The 17,792-nt window shown below is 39.7% G+C and overlaps 1 protein-coding gene across 2 annotated transcripts in view; it reads left to right on the forward strand.

Annotated features, from left to right (window-relative positions):
* The first annotated feature begins 325 nt into the window (after positions 1–325).
* Positions 326–17,792, forward strand: part of ITGB1 (integrin subunit beta 1) — a 56,343-nt gene continuing 38,876 nt past the window's right edge. The window contains exon 1 of one of the 2 annotated variants that reach the window (XM_036260585.1): positions 326–415. The gene's annotated coding sequence lies outside the window, so the exon portion shown is untranslated. Of the gene's footprint in view, positions 416–1,293; positions 1,545–17,792 lie in introns of those variants that run through there. The other variant, XM_036260594.1, reaches the window with a different exon arrangement.

Here is a 17,792-nt window from a genome sequence, read left to right on the forward strand (position 1 = left end):
ACTGAGGCACGGCGCAGGCCTCGGCAGCGTCCCGGCTCCTCCCCGCCCTCGGGCCGCTCCCGACCGAGGCAGCTCTTTTGTCCCGGGCCTCCGGCTTCCGCCGCCTCCTCCCCCGCCTCCTCCCGCCTGGGGTGCGGCTGACGCGGCCCGGCAGGAATGCATTTCCGGAGGGAGAGGACGGCGGAGCAGCGGGCACGGCGCGCCGCGGAGGCCGGCCGAGGGGATCTTTTCTGGCCGGGAGGCGGCTCCTGACCGCGAGTCCCCGCCTCCTGCCTCCCGCCTCGGAGGAGAAGGAGGAGCCGCCGCCCGGCGCGCCGGAGACTGAGGGCCGCGCCAGACCGCGGGAGAGGCCGAGCCGGAGCGGTGGAGGAGCAGGCCCGAGCCGACTGCGCGGGGCCGGACGCCGCCCGGAGAGGTAGGGGTCTGAGGTGGGCGGGCGGCGGCCTCGGGCTGCCGTGCGCGGCCACATCTCGGGCGGCCTGCTGCGGCCCGGCAGGGACCTTGTGCGGGACGGCGGGGTGGGGTGGTTGCTGGGACCGGAGCGGAAGTGCGGGCCGCCGGCGTCCTCTCGGACTTTCCCCGCCGCCCCTCGCTGCCCCGGCGCCGGCCGCCCGTGGATGCAGAGCCCCCAGCCCCCGCCTTCCGAGGGCACAGTGGCCGGTCTGGGCCCTGTCATAACGGGGCTGGGGCTGCTTGCGGAGCAGTGCCAGGAGGCCACACTGGCCACTCTGACACCCGCCACTCACAGCGATCGTGGCCTGACGCGTGGCCGGGGCTCCAGTGAACGAGGGCCAGCGAGTCCTGTCGGCCGAATGGGCGCGTCCGGGTGAGGAAGCGAGTGGAGGCCGCTCTGGGACCCGCTTAGTTGCTGGGACCTGGACCCGTCCGGACAGCGTCTTTGCCCCGGTCTGCGGTCGGCGGCTTTTCCTTTGCGCAGCGTTGAGTTCGGTGATCAGCTTTCACGATAGGGGAATTGTTCATGCTTCCTCCGTGGGAGGCTGGTGGCAGCGCTCCGCCTGGGCCGGGCCCGTGCGGGCTGGGCGGGCGGGGGGAGGCCGGGAGAGCGGCGGGCGCGGGCGCGGCGGGGCGTAGCGGCTTTCCCTTTCTCACCGTATCTGCCCGGACTGTCGGCTGCCTCCGCGCCCGCGCCCGCGCCCGCAGACGCCCGACGAGGCGCGTCCTCGCCGGGGGCTCCTCTGGGGCTCCGCGAAATTGAATGCCCGGCACGATCCTGACCCGTGTACTACGTGTCGTTTCGTATGCTTCATAATGATACGTGGTGTTTTAAACAGTGCAATTATATTATGTCTAAGTAGTTTTTATTTTATCAAATTTGTGCTTTTGAGTCAAAACCTAGCACTAATTGGTGTGATCACTGGTAACTGACACTTTCGGCTTCTATTTCCTCATCTCTAAAAAGGGAGCAAAAATACCTACACTAATAATAAAAGTAATCCTTATTGTAATAACGACAGTGAGGGCCATGTTTAGCTCAGTGCGCTTCAGATGTATTTTGTTGTTTAATCCTGGCACGATCTAATGAGGTAAGTCCTGTTTTATCCCCCATTTTACAAATGAAGAAACGGAGGCACTGGGAGCATAAGAAATTCGCCTGTGGTTATTTTAGCGGGTGAGTGGACAGACCATGGGGTCTAGCGCCAAAGCCCATGTTTGAGTCACAGGTTACGGTATAGTTGTGAAAATCAGATATAAAATGTTAAACACTTGGAGTAGATGCTCAAAAGTTGACTTTTTCATCCCTTCTTGGTATATTAAAAAGATTTTAAAAATCTCAGAATGTAATTGATAACTTCACTGGTACCACGTCTGCATACCTTATAGATATTTAGGTGTATAGAATTGCTGGGTTGTTGTTTTTTACTGTTTTCATGGCACAGAAATCACATGCTAAATGAATTTTGATTAGATATCTTTCTTAAACGACATACAGCCATTATAATAGATTGTAGAACTGACTGTGATTACAGAATTTTTATTAGAAGTTACGTAGTCTACATTTGTGGATGTCAAGGTCCAGAGGGGACAAGGACTCATCTAAGAGTCCCACTGTAATGTTCGCATTTTCATATAATTTTGGTTTATTGATCAATATTAAATGAGTGACTGAAGATGATGAAGTGATAAAGAGAAAACAGATTTTAAAGACAAAGTCATTTTACTTATAAAACTCAATATAAAATGGAAGACATTATTAGAATGGTAGTTTAAAAGATGGGATGTGGTTAGTACTTTACTTCTGTAAATAGAAAGCAGATAAACTCTAATTTAAGTCATCTATGTTAACTTCACAGACCTAAAATTTTAAGTTTATATAGTGTTGTCTTTCAAAAAGAATGTTAAGTTGTACGTCAAGATTGTTTTCTAATCTCCCTCAGCTGTCTGCTCATGAAAAATATACAGTCAATAATACAGAAGATCACTGGATTTAGTAATTTTAAAAAGCTTTCTTCTTAGTTTTCTGGTCACTAATTAAAATCTGCCCCCATTTACCATCACTGAATGAAAATGTAGTTCTATATTGGTGTCAGTAAGTTCTTAACTCTAGAAGGGACTCTGAGGAGGGACATCTGGTCACATTATAAAATGAAAATTAAATAGCTTAACAGGGTGCTGGTTTTCATGGAATGCTTGCCACTTAATATCTTTATTGTTTGGCTTATTGCCAAAAAAATTGTGGCTGACAGCATGGGGGGTAGTAAATATTCTATCCGAAGAAAATTTTTCTTTAATATCCTGTAAGTGCACTGGTTTACTCTTAACTATACTGCTTGAATGATGAGCTTAAACATCTAACTGCTAAAAATTTCAACACTTTGAATTCTGAGAATGTAAATTTCTGAATGTGTAGCAAGCTGAATTTATCTGAGGGGATTCAACTGGACTATTGTTGGAAAGTTAGGATCTGTCAGGTTGTGGGTAAAATCCTAGAGGATTATATTGTACAAATATGTAAATATCTCTTGTATTACTAGATCTATTCTGACTTTGGTTATATATTGTGGGATTTTTGTTTGTCTTTTGTGTTGTTGCAGAGGCTGGAGTATTGGGGTAGGGAGAATGGGTTGATAGGGATAAGGGTAGGGAAGAGTAAAGGGTCCTGAAACAGTAATAGTATCTATAGATGTAGAAAATTGAAAAATATTACAGTATGTATCTTGGTTAAAGGAGGTGCAGTTCATAAAACCCAGAACATTAACAGCCTTAGAATATTTCTGTAGATAAGTGAAAAAAAAAAAGTATTTATTTTAGGAGCTGTGTGCAAAAGGAGCAAAATTGTATTTGGTAAATTTCTCATCTTTTTAAAGATGGCTAATTCTAAGACTTTTACAGAGTTAAGTTTTATTAATAGAATAATAAAATGTGGGGTTTTAGAATTCAACTACTTTTACTTTATTTTTTGTTTGTGGCGTTAGACGATAAGGTTAACTATATTTAGCAATATGCCAAGACATGGATATATCATCTCATCATGAAGTGTGTGTGTGTGTAAAAAGGAACTGCTTCAAGTAGCGATTATATATATATATATACACATATATATATTTATATATGTGTATATATATATTTATTTATTTATTTTTTCTTGCTATAGGACAGTGTCATTATACAGTTTTCAAAATGTAGGTTCCTAAACACCAAAGATGTGTAAAATGACTCACTGGAGTGTAGGGAGAAAATTTTTGTTAATATTTATGATATTTTAGTGGAAGACATCTGTAATACCTTCAAAAATAAAGATTTATGCTATCTTAGTATATTATTGTAGGCATACATGTATGTTAATTAATAAGTAGATAGGTATATATTTTGGGTGCATGTATGTTCAAAATATTTTTAATAATAAAGATGTGATCAAAAGCTTTGGAGATCATTGGTATGTGTAGGAGATGATTTGGTTGGGAGTCCTACTGTATTTACAAATGAGAATTGATAAAACTTGGTGTCTGAGGTAAGAGAGATGAGAGAAATCCCAGTGACAGGTTTCTGATTAGATGGTGCCATTTGCCAAGGTAGGCAATGTGGCCACAAGGGGGTGATGCTGGTTGACTCAGGGAGGGGAAGTGATAAATTTATAAATGCTGAGTGTTTTTAAGGTGAGCATGGGACAGACATAGGTAGAGATGTTTAGAGGACAGAATGGTAGGTCAAAAAAAAAAGTCTGGTTGTGATATTTAGATTTGGGAATTCTTAGGCTATATTTACTAGATGAAGCAATAGGCTGCAGATGAAAATACCAAAGGAAAATGTAGAGTGAAAGGGACCAAGGAGAACCTGTAACACTTAGCAGTCAAGGTCTGGGTAAATGCATAGGAGTCTAGAAAAGCATTTCCTTTCCCCACTTTCTAATTTCTTTGTGAGTTACTTGGGTATTTGTGGGGTTGCCCTTTGATTGGCGTATATGAGGTAAAGACAGACTTACTAGTCTTTTGAGACAATTAGAGAATTTGTTTGATGCAGTAAAGGTTGCTTGATTGCAAGTGGGGAAACATGGATTTCAGTGCAAGCTCTGCCATTGACTTTCTCTGTGATCCTAGTGGAAATACTTCACCTTTTAAGGTTTGGTTTCTGCCGGAAAGTGGTCTGTATCTTTCCCTCATTCTGTGAGTTGAAGGGTAGCTGTTGCTTGACCTGAGCACTGCAGAGTGCAGCTCTTCTCTTTCTCCCATGAACAACCATTTTCTTGTATCATCACCTTAGAGGGTAGGAGGTGCTGTGCCAAATTATTGTTTAAAGAAAGCGTGCCACCCTGACCAGTGTGGCTCTGTTAGTTGGAGTGTTGTCCCGTACACCAAAAGGTGGCAGGTTTAATTCCTAGTCAGAGCACATACCCAGGTTTCGGTTCCATCCCTTGTCGAGTTGCATGATTTCTTACATCAGTATCTGTGTCTGTCTGTCTCTCATCAATTAAAAAAAGAAAAAAGAAAAGAAAGCCTGCCAATGCTTACCAACCAGATCTAGTACTGTTAGCTCTTTGTCAGCATGTGGCTCTGTTGTACATTACATTTTAATCTATCTGTATATGGAATTCAAGTTACCTGAAAAATGCTGTGCTGAGTGGGTGTAGAGCAAGAAGTTGGCAGGGACTTTGCTGTTGAGTATATTGTAGAGTTGGTGTAAGTTGTGTTTGGTCTAGGGAAACATAACAAATACTAAAGAATATTTTACATAATTTACCATACAAAATAATATTTTCTAATAGATTTTGAGAAAAAGATCAGCACTGGAGTAAGTGGTTTTGGAAAGCTTTGTAGAGGAGCTTGCAATGGTATGAGCAAATATATGGATGACAGATGGGTGACATATTCAAAGGACAGTGTAGTTACAAAGCAGAACCTAGTCAGATTTTGCAAATACTGTTTAACTACTTTTAAAATTGAAGACCTGACTACTTTTAAAATTAATTTTTTGTAACTTTGTAGCATTTTAGATTGTGTTTATACTTTCTTATATAGAGTAAAAGGATTATGTTGAATAAATCTAGGATTAGAATGCAAAAAGAAAAAGAAAAAATTGAAGACCTGGATTCTTGTCCTCCAGTTTTAGTCTGGTGAGGTTCACAGAAACACATACAATTAGTTATAATAGAAGTTTTATAATAGTATTAAAAACAACACTTTATTATTGAGCATCACTAAAGGTTTGTCATTCACTGTGCTAGGCACTATGAAGATGATGTTTTGGGACCATGATGAAAGGAGTAGTTAATTCTGCTTATTGTGGTTGATGAAGAACCAATGAAGGCAAAATAAAACCAGAAAGGTAGAAGAAAAATTAGTATTTAATTTTGTTGTAGGGAATGTATTTTCATTGGAGTGATGAGGAAAGTATGTGAAAAATTTTGAGGAATGTACTACTTGAAGTATGTCAATCACATGTCAGTGTATATGTTTATGTAAATAACAGCTTTCATACTCTAAGAAATTAGTAATAGTAATTTTTTTCTTCTATTTATCTTCAGATAGAGTGGGAGGGAGTGGGGGGCAGAAAGAGAAAGAGAGAGAAAGAAACATCAACTAGCTGCCTCTTGTACTACCCTGACCAGGGCCAGGAACCAAATGCAACCGAGGCACATGCCCCTCGCCAAATTGAACCTGCAACTCACTGGTCTGTGGGCCAACAATGCTCCAACCACTGAGCCAAACCGGCCAAGGCAGTAATAGTAAATTTTTAGCTTTCCAATATTTTATAGTTTATGGTGTATTTCATATGATTTTAGTCTCTTTAAAAGGTGTGGTGATGAGTCATATTGATTATTAGAAGAAGAGGTTGTAGTTTGAAAAACTGCGTTCGGTGCTATGTTATATTAGGTAAACACAACCAAAAACACAATAGGTGATGGATTTGTGCTTCTTAAAGAAGTATGGATTTCAGAAGATTGAGAACCATTTATTATGTAGTCACTCAGGTTTTTGTGTTCAAAAGCCTATATGACCAGTGAATGAGAAGGAAACTAAGAAGAAACTTTAGTACTCAAGTAAGCTGATCTAAACATCACTGTAAAGATATTTGTTGCGAAGAACTTTCACATTCATGGTCATATTTTATCCTTACAACAGTTCTGAGGTACATATTATGTCCAGCTTAGTGCTTTCCAAAATGAGAAAGTGATTTCTCTCTGTGTTTAGTTAGGTTTTAAAACATTTATTATACATTTAAATTGTACCCAGCATTGCTTGTTCTACTCCACTACAAGGCAAGAGAGGAGATGTGACAAATTATATGGTCAACATTTAATAATATTTTGATCAAGTGAGAATTTTGGAGTGTTATACCTAAAGGGTAAATAAAATTATACAATTTGGGAGCATAGTTTACAATTCTCCTTAATTGAGAGATTATGTGGAAGAAGTCTTGCTTTCAAGTGCTTTCTGATACCACTAATCAGGATGGATAACTTTTTTTGCTAGTTTCATTCACAATTATTTTTGTAAACTTGCTTCAAAGTAAAATTTCCCTCCTGAAATGGTTACTAACTTTTTCTTTTCCCATCACAGGGACTGCTTGGTAATTCTTTCTTTTTAGTGGAAGGAGAAGCTGGAAAGAATTAAATTCAGGCAACTTTTCATGCTCATTTTCGATCAGCCCTGAACTTAATAAAATGGCTTATAGCTTTGTTTGAAGTATTTCAAGTCTGCCTTTCTGCATTCTTGGAGTTTATTTTGTGCCCCTTCACCAATTTTTTAAATTTAATACTTTTTTCCCCCTAACATAAGGCTATCCTTTTTCTTTGATTGGTGGTCGTATACTAATTGTCTGCTTACTAGATCATCAGTGATTATATCTAATTGTATTGTATTATTTTGAATTCTTTGTGGCTTAAGCCTGCTGTTCTTGTCATGTAGAGTTTGTTACCTGTGTTTTACCTGTGTTTGTAAGTTCTATAGAGGATTTGAGTTGAAATTTCCTTAGCTCTGTATACTTTTCCTCCAGTTTTGTGGTCTTATTGTTTTGGGTTTTTTTTTTTAATATTTTATTTTATTTATTTATTTTTTGTTACAGATGTTTCTCCTTTTTTACCCCATTGACAGACTCCTACCCATCCCCACCACCCTGTCCCCGGCTTCGTTGTTCATGTCCACTGGTTATGCGTACATGTATATAAGTTCTTTGGTTTATCCCCCCCCCCACTCTCTAAGGTCTTATTGTTTTTGATCATATAAGATCTACTTGAAATTTTCTGAATTCCTTGGAGAGCATAATGAATTCATCTAGATTTTCTTCTATTTTCAGAGAAGATATTTCACATTTTGTCCTGTTGAAGTTTTTCCTAGTTAAGTTTCATGCCCTTCCCTCCCCCCACTTTCCGTGTACTTATCTTCAAGGCTTTTTATTTGCCAGTATGCAGTATATCCATTCTTTTTTTTTTTTTTAATCCTCACCCGAGGACATTTTTCCATTTTTTTTTGTTCCGATAGAGCGGGAGGGAGAGAGAGGAAGAGAGAGAGAGAGAAACATCGATGTGAAGGGACACATCGAGTGGCTGCCACCCGCACGACCCAACCAGGACCGGGGACAAACTGCAACCGAGGTACGTGCCCTTAGCGGGAACCGAACCCGGGTCTCTCTGTACCGCAGGCCGACGCTCCAACCGCTGAGCCAAACCGGCCAGGGCAGTATATCCATTCTTTATCTTTCCCTTGCACTTATGGACTTGGTGTTGGGATGCTCCTTTTCCTGGAAAAGATGGGTATTTTGTCTTCTGTCTGTTATTCCATAACTTTCTTAAAATACGTGGTGCTGTTAGATTTCACATTGTTTTGGGAACCTATGGCTTTAGAGCCACCAAACCTTTGTTGTTGGAGCGCAGTAGTCTCAGGCTGATGTTATCCTGGATGAATTCATCCCAGCTCTCACCCTCACATTTGATGGTGTAGATAGAGATCAGTAGGATTTCTGAGAGTTCCTTCTATTTATACTCTTCAATTTCATTGTTTTCTGTGTGTGGTCAAGTGAGATGAACGCAGACTCTCCAGCCCCAGTCAGACCTTCAGATGACAACAGCCCCAAATGATGGCTTGACTGCAAACTAGAAGAGATCTTGGCCCAGAACCGCCAGCTAAGATACTCCTAGATTCCTCAGTCTCAGAAACTACAGGATATACCAGATGTTGTTTTAAGCTGCTAAATTTGGAGACAGTTTGTTATGTAACAGTAGATTACTAGGAGAGAGGTAAAATAAGGGAAATTAACAGTTGCATCTAATATGTGGAATCTGATGAACAAAATAAACTAATAAAATAGAAACAGACTCTGTATAGATAGAGAACAGACCTGGCAGCTATCAGAGGGGAGGTGTTTGGAGGGCCTGGGAGAAAAAGGTGAAGGGATTAAGCAAGAAAAAAACCTCATAGACACAGACAACAGTATGGTGATTACCACAAGGAAAGGGGGGGAGGGGTAATTCTACTTAGGTGTGGACCCTAAAATAAGTATCTAATTATACTTGTTAATATGATCATTAGTATCTAATTAATGTAATGATTGGCATCTGATTAAACATTATTATGCAGTATAATAAGGTTGTGATATTGTATCAAATTCACCCCCAACTATATGAGTGTTAATAGTAAACATTGTTTGCAGTTGTGTTATTTCTAACCCTTATACTTTATCCTTTCTTTCGTATTTTGTGTTTCCCTTAACATAGATCAATGCAAAGTTTTCTGGTTATAATTATGATTGGAAAAAAGCTAAACATTTAAACATAGTTACTTTTTTATTCAGTTAAGTTGTTGAGCTTCAGCTATAATGTGTATTAATAATGATAAGAAGCAGTGCTTACAATGTGCCAGAAGTTGTTTTAAATTTATCATTTTGATTAAACTTCACATAACCCTATAATATAAGAACTGTTGTCTCCAGAGGAAAATGAGCACAGATTAAATCATTTGCCAGTATTCGTCACCTACCTAGTTAGTCATTGATTAGAGATTTGAAGTCAGTCATTTGGCTCCATGGTATACACCAGTGACATATACAGTGTTTTTCGTCTCATGGCACACATAAACTAATTAACTAATATGCTGCGGCACACCAAAAAATGTACTGTTTGCCAGTCTGACCAAAAAAAAATAGGTATAATTTTGATTCATTCACACTGGATGGCTATTGTTGTGTATAGCCTGCTGTCATTTTTTTTTTTTAATTTGATATTCTGCCCTGGCTGGGGCTCAGTGGTTAGAGCATCAGCCCGAGGACCAGAGAGTCCCTGGTTTGGTTCCCGCTAAGGGCACATACCTTGGTTGGAGTTTGTCCCCGGCCCTGTTTGGGTCGTGTGGGTGGCAACCACTGGATGTGTCTCTCTCTCATTGATGTTTCTCTCTCTCTCTTTTCTCCCTCTCCCTTCCACTCTATCTGAAGATAGATTCAAAAATGTCCTCAGGAAAGGATAAAGAAAAAATTAAATTTGACAATCTAAGAGAAAAGAGGTCGGTGCTCCTGACTAAATAGTCAGATGTTGCATATTTTAAAATTTCTTGTGGCACACCGGTTGAAATTGCTGGTCTATACTCTCAATTCTGTGCCATGACAGTGGTGGGCACAACACATTGCTTGCCCTTGTTAAGCTTACTGGGTTTTTTTATTTTTTTGATACCTTCAGAATATCTCCAGTTATCTTTATAGTTTTTCCATTTATTAAATATTAAGATACTGTGCTACATAAAGGGGACACAAAGACATAATTTCCAGATGACAATTCATAAGACAAGTCAACCACACACATCTATAGTAGATGGGTAAGAGCTACTTATATCTTAAATACTAAATATTTTAAAAAAAATTTTTTCTTTATCGATTTTAGAGAGAGGAAGTGAGAGGGAGAGAGAGCTAGAAACATCAACTGGCCGCCTCCTGCATGCTCCCACTGGGGATTTGGCCCACAACCTGGGCATGTGCCCTGAGCAGGAATTTTGAACCGGTGACCTCTAGGTACATGGGTCGACCCTCAATCAGTGAGCCACACCGGCTGGGCTTAAATACTAAATATTTTATGCAAAGATTGTTTATATTTGTTTTAATGTATGTCTATGTGTCTATATGTGAATTGTCTGGTTTAAATTAGCTCCCCAGTTCTCATCATTAGGGGGCCTCAAGAGTTTATACAGATGATACATCTTACACTCTGGTCTAGCAGTTTCCTTTTCTTTTTTAAAAATTTATCTTTATTATTGAAAGTATTACAGGTATCCCTCCTCTCCCTCATAACCCCCTTCCCAACTTCCAGCCCCCTCCCCAGTAGTTTTCTTGACCCTTTCAACTCCAGTGGCCTTTGAGTACTGTATTAGAAACCTAATCTGTTCTTCTCTCATCCTCTTGGCCTCCCCTCTGATTCTAGCCACTGCTGCTGGGAACAGTTATGTCACTCACTACTGGCTGACTGCATCTAGACTCAAGTGCCTACATTATTATTTCAATGCCCGAGGCTTCTCTAGCAAGGTCTCTTGTGGCCTTCTGTAGCAGCCTTCTGGGCAAATGCACTGCAGCTCTTGGAAGTATGGGAGAGTTAATGTCCCTTGGGACAAATTTACCAGTGGGGACTAGAGTTGATAAAATGCACTTCTACACATCTACCCTCCTGTGGAAAGGCTTTTTATATATGTCTCAAAACTTCCCCAGCAAGATCAAGCCCCCAGGCACCTACTATAGTAAGTCAGGTATCCTGGGATTGGCTTTTCTCTTTTTCTTGGTTCACTCTCTTCAGTACCTCTCTCCTAGGTTTATCTTCTGAGTATACTGCTTGTCTGGACTTCTGTTCTTATCTCAGGCTTCTCTTGGGGGAAGAATCCCAGCTAAAACAAGTTCCCATAGCTTCTTGTTACCCAAGACTGCCTGTCTGTGACTTTTAAACACTGTGGCTTACTTCCCACCTCTTTTCTCTCCTGTGTTTATGTGAGCCCCTTTTCTCCCACCTGCCTGGTGTAGTCTCTAGTCCATTGACTTTGTCCTCTTCCTTGTTAACTTTTTGTCAGCCCCACATCTTGGTGCACCCCCACCCCATCTGCACTTATTCTATAAAACCAATGGATTAATGCAGTGATTTCAGATTGGCATCTGAGAACCCATGGGAGATGGTCTTAGTGATTTGAGCATTTCTGTAAGATTTTAAAAAATAATTTTGTGCATTTGTGCTAGTAATTATAGTAATAAACAATCAACATCTGGATTATACTGAGTAATTATTATTTCAGTGCCTGTGTTTCTATTTGTAAATTAATTTGGTTCATAGTGTAGTAAGTTGAAAATTGTTATCACTGGGGTATCCACAGTAACTGTTTTATATTACAAGAGGATCTGCACATTCACTAATCTGAGAAACTCTTCTTTCCTCTGAGTAATGTCAGAGGAAAATGTCATACAATATTTGAGCATTGACTTTGTACCAATAAAGACCCATCAAGTCCCTGTCTTCTTGGAGCCTAGAACCCATCAGGGAGAACAGATATTAACAGGTAGTTTCAAGTGAAATAAGTGTTACAGTTGTGCCTTTATAAATTAGGATGTCATTACTTGCTGGCCCTTGAGCATTGCTCTATAATCCTATTGCACCTTCCCCAGCCCCATCTCTTTTTTCAACAGGGTAGTCCTTATTCCTATTTCAGAAAAACCATAGGCTGTTATGCCTGAATGCTCTGTTTCATAGTTTCATACCCTTGCCCTGCCTTAGAGAAAATATGCTGTACTTCTCTGTAGGGTAACATTCCCTGTTGTGCTCTGAGCCATCCCTCTTTACTCCAAGGAGGTCTGGCTTCCTCAAAAATTTTTACTCTCTTTTTTTTTTTTTTTATGAATTTTTATTTATTTTTTTGTTACTTTACTCTCTTTTCTGTATCTTCACCTTTTCAAGTCTGCCCTCAGCTCTTCTCTCTTCCTAAGAATTCTTCACAATTTCATTCATTTTCCTAATTTCAATTGCCACTTACTGGTCTTAGTTTCTGTTATTTCCCACTTAAAATTAAATCTCAGAAATAGTTAAGTACTTTTATGATATTTTAAGATATTAACATAATTGATAAGTGGCTTGGGTATGCATCTCTAGCCCCTATGTGTATCTCCTGAGATCCAGAACCCTGTTTCTTAACTTACCAGTCAGTGTCTTCCTTAGATTTAAAGGCATTTCACAATCTAAATTTTTAAAACATAAGTTATTATTTTCTCCCCTAACTTCACTCTTATTCAGTCTTCTTTATTTGAAAGTGATGATTCCTTTTTCTCTCTCACCCTTATCTAACGACCATCAGATCCTATTGTTACTACCTCCTAATTACTCCATTTGTTTTCTTGCCCATTTGCTATCTGAATTCAGACATTTATCACCTCTTACTTGAACCTTGGCAGTAAATTTTGTACTTGTCTTGTGGCTCTTCTCTTACCATTCATCCTCTACCTCACTAATTTTCTCTTGTGTATGTATTGTTAGGTCACTACCCATCCCGATTTTTTCAATTTTCCTACTATATATAGAATAGAATCTAACCTCTTTTAGCATGGCTTTGAAGGCTCTCTGTAACCCAACTCCTCCTGCCTTACTGGTCTTAGTTTCTGTTATTTCCCACTTAAATTTAAATCTCAGAAATAGTTAAGCACTTTTATGATATTTTAAGATTTTAACAAAATTGATATTTATTGTAGAAAATTACAAGGATAAAATAATCATTCATCTCACTGACCAGATTTAACTACAAATAACATATAAATGCACTTTTTTCTAGTCTTTTTTCTCTAAAGATAGAGTGAGACAGTTCCATTTGGAAGGTGGTGGATAGTCATCCAAGCATACATGTTTGGAAATAAGATTGAAAATAAATAATTACAATTTTCCTCAGAACTCCATGGCTTTGCATGTGCAAACGTTTTGCCTGGAAGATTTTTCGTCATATGCCAACCCATTCCAGTATGTCTACAATTCTGGCTGAAACACTCCCATTTCCATGAAGCCTCTGAACTTACCAAGGCAGAATTTGGGTCCTCAGTGCAGTTTGTTTTTATCTTCATTATAGAAACCATCACATCAGGTTCTAATTATTTGAATTTTTGTCTTTGAACTGAAAATTACTTGAGATAGTGACCTTTGTATCTCCATATAGGGTATAAAATCTGACTTAGTTGTCTGAGGAAGAACTTTCAGAGAAACCAGTAGTCCAGGGGAATAGAGTGTTTTAAGAAACAGCCCTGGCCAGATTGGCTCAGCGGTTGGAGCATTGGTCGGCGGACTCTAGAGTCCCGGGTTCAGTTACCGCTAGGGGCCTACCAAAAAAAAAAAAAAAAGAAACAGTGGTGCCCTGGCTAGTTTTGCTCAGTGGTTAGAGCGTCAGCCCTCGGACTAGAGAGCCTTGGGTTCGGTTTCCGCTAAGGGCACGTACCACAGTTGCAGTTTGTCCCTGGCCCCGGTTGGGGTCATTTGGGTGGCAACCCCTTGATGTGTCTCTCTTACATCAATGTTTCTCTTTGTCTCTTCCTCCCTCTCTCTCTCTTGCTCTATCTGAAGATAAATGCAAAAATGTTCCCGGGTGAGGATTGAAAAAAAAAGAAACTGGTGAAATGTATTAAATGTTGTGTACTTATTGTGGGTGGTAAACTGCTGTATCTCCTCAAGTACATGTTGTAGGTAGTCAAGAAATTTTTAAATGAATGAATGTAGAGAATAAGGTAAGTAAGATAAGGCCTGGAAAGTTTTCTTCTGCAAGAGCAGTTGTACATGCATGGTAGCAAATGGACACCAATTGTAGCAGAGGGAGTAGGAGGGTATGAAATGGAGGTCACTGTTGACAACTATTTCTAGACCTTTGATTACGAAGAGGATATAAAAGATAGGATCTGGACAATACCTGAAGGCATCTCTCCCTGTTAGCCCCTAATGAAGACTGTTCTATGTGGAATGTTCTTGGTAGGTAACTACGTAGGGCACCTTTTCTCAGTGTAAGAATTCCCGGAAGTACAGTATAGGCCCTAGCTCCCAAGATCATGGTTTTTAGGCATGGGGTAGTACCCAGGTAAATCTGATGCAGTCAATTTCCCTAGACCACACTTTGAGAAGTGCTGTCTTAGGAGGTCTGAAATACAGGAAGCTCTTGGTATGTCCTTCTTAGGTGCAGAAAGTATCCAGAACCTTTAAGGACTGTCAGGATTGGGTGGGGAGGCTGTTCAGTCTTCTCTGCTATTTTCTCTTCGCTATCCAGCTTCCTGCTGCTGACTTTCTTGGTGGCCACTTCTAACCATGCTATCTTCTAAACCTTGTTGTCCTCATAGTTCCTCTTTATTCTTAATTGCTTTCTTCTATCTCCCGTGGCTTCTGTTTTTCTGACACAGAAAGCCTGGCCTTTTACAACATCACCAGCCAGTGACTGGGCCTCTGTTTTTGCCAGTACACTGACCAGTCACAGGAGAGCTGACATCTGTCCTTGAGCTGTTCCTGGCTTTTGTCCTTGTTCTCCCAGCTGTGCTTCAACACTAAAGCCTTGATTTGACTGCTTCTGGGTTTGGCGCTCTTCCAGAGGCCTGAGGGTTTCAGAAGGCTGATCTTTGGCTTGTCAAGGTTTATAGAAGGACAGTGGCATTTAAAGTAATATTTTAAAAGTATATAACCTAAGAATGTTAGGAAACATTTTCTGTTACCTAATAACTTTATCTTATTGGTTGGTGATTCTCTCAGTTGAGTAATATTTTAAGAGGTTTCTGAAGGTAGCCTAATGGTCCTTGAAATAGCCCGAGAAGTATCCCTAAGAAACACATATTGGTCCATACATGGCCTTTGTGCAGAAACTACCCTTGATGCTCCATTTGTCTCAGTCTTGCATTTCTTTGGGAGTCTTAATGTTCCAGGTCCTTTTAGTCACAGCTTTGGAATTGATAACATTTGAGTTGCTTAGAATTGTAGTCCACGTGTAAATATTACATATTATGTCTTTTAGGCAGGCCTTAAAAGGTGAACTGTTAGTTAAGCATTTCACACTTCTGTGAGCGCTTTCTTTGTCTTTTGGATGCAGTTGCAGTTATATATAATAAGCAAAACTATAAGCTCCTGGCATAACAGAACTTGGCTGGTCTGAGCACAGTTATAAAGTAGATGACTGTACACATTATTATCACTTTTCTCTGGGAAGCCACCAAAGAAAAGGGGAATGGTATTTAACAGCAGAGGAAATTCGAGGTGCTCTGAGACAACTTTGAAGCACTGTCTGGGAGCTATGGGAATTGTATCCTGGAATGTAAGCTCTTGAAGATGGAAGTTTTTAAAAGAAAATATGTCTCCTAAATTAAGGAAATTTACCAAGTGAACAGTTCCACACAGTTACCCTTACATAATTGTTTTTATTAAAAAAGCAAAAAGAAGAAAAGGCTATAACAGTTTATTTATTTATTTTTGCTATAACAGTTTAAAAACAAACAAACCTATTGTCTATATTATGCTTATAATTTTTTTTTTTTTTTTTAATCCTCACCCAAGGATATTTTTCTATTTATCTCGGATAGAGTGGGAGAGAGGGAGGGAGAGAAAGAGAGAAACATCCATGTGAGAGCGACACATTGACTTTGACTGGTTGCCTTCCTCACGACCCCGACTAGGGCTGGGGACGAACCGCAACTGAGGTACGTGCCCTTGACCAGAGTTGAACCCGTGACTCTGGTCCTCGGGCCGATGCTCTACCAGCTGAGCCAAACTGTCTAGGGTTATGCTTGAAACTTTTTGTCATCTCCAGATCTCTTTGGTTTCTTTATATACTGTTATTTTTGCATACATGTCATCTTAATGTGTACCTTGGATCCAAAATTATTTTATAAACATTTTGATGTCACTTCATTTTATATTTTTATGACTCTAATTGGTCCATTAAGTTGGTGGTGTTAGCCATTTCCCTATTTTTAGGTAGAAGATGTTTGCACATTTACCTATTGTAAATATACAGAGTAAGGTAAAAGTAGGTTTACAGTTGTGAGTATGGAAACACAGGGTTTATTCTTTTTTTTTTTAATCTTTTTTATTGATTTTAGAGAAAGAGGGAGGGAGAGAGAGAGGAACATTGATGAGAGAGAATGCTGATTGGCCGCCTCCTGCATGCTCCCCATGGAGGATTTAGCTCACAACCTGGATATGTGCCCTGACCGGGAATCGAACCAGTGACCTCTTGGTGCATAGGTTGATGCTCAACCACTGAGCCACACCAGCAAGGCACAGAGCTTATTCTTGCATTATTATTTATTAGTTACTACATTATTTTTCATACAAACAACTGACAACCTACTTTTGCCCACCCCTGTACTCTACTGTGTATCACATTTTATATTTGTAATTATTTCCTTAGGATTAAATCCCAGTAGCTAGATTGCTAAGTGAGAGGGTAGAAACATTTTTTTATGGTTTTTGATATAGGTTGTTAAATTACCTCCCCCCCCCCGCCCCAATTATACTAGTTTACAGAGCCATATCTGGTTTCTTTCAGCTTTCTGCAGTAAGTTTGGTTTGGTTTAAAACACACATACACACACACTTTTTGTTTGCTAATTTACCTTATATTGCTTTTATTTCTATTTATTTGATAACTAGTAAAGCTCTCCTTATTTAAAAATCTGTATTTGTTTTTGTTTTATATTTGGGAAGGGCAGATATATGTGCATAATAATTTTTCTTTAAAGATTCTGGAAGACTTACTCAAGCCTCTTTTAGGTTTTTTTTACTCCCCCACCCCCCATCTTTTTTGGGTCTAGTTTGTAGATCTAGACATTGTAGGGAATTAATAGAATATTCAATTTAATTAAACTGAATATTCTATTAATTCCATACATAGAACTTGATTTTCTTAAAAAACAGAAAGAGTTATAAAAGATCAAACTCAAAAATTGAGTCAGGGCTTTGTGCAGGATATTAGTCTTAGCCTGAGGAAAAATAAAAACTATTGAAAAATTGTGAGAGGATGTTGCAATCAGGATTTTGACAAGTTCACTCAAACTAACATTTAGTATTGACGTAACTGAGGCACCTGGATATGCCTGTTTGGCCCCCTAGGAGCCATAAGCAATAATGGAGATAGATATTTCATGGGACAAAGACTTAATAGCTTTTATTGTGTTAGGGAATACTTGACACTATTACTCGTTTTTGAAGCACTGTTAATTAAATATTACAATATATTTGTTTGGACAAAAGCAAGAATGGATTCTGGAGATCTGGTATGAAACTTATTTTAGTTAATGTAGGTGAAAGATGAGGTACTTGGGGAGGAAAGGTGAATGATAGGGGTTTGGAGAAAGTTTATAGAAAACATAGTTTGAGA

The sequence above is a fragment of the Molossus molossus genome, unplaced genomic scaffold (assembly GCF_014108415.1).
Source record: "Molossus molossus isolate mMolMol1 unplaced genomic scaffold, mMolMol1.p scaffold_m16_p_1, whole genome shotgun sequence".
Lineage (NCBI taxonomy): Eukaryota > Metazoa > Chordata > Mammalia > Chiroptera > Molossidae > Molossus > Molossus molossus.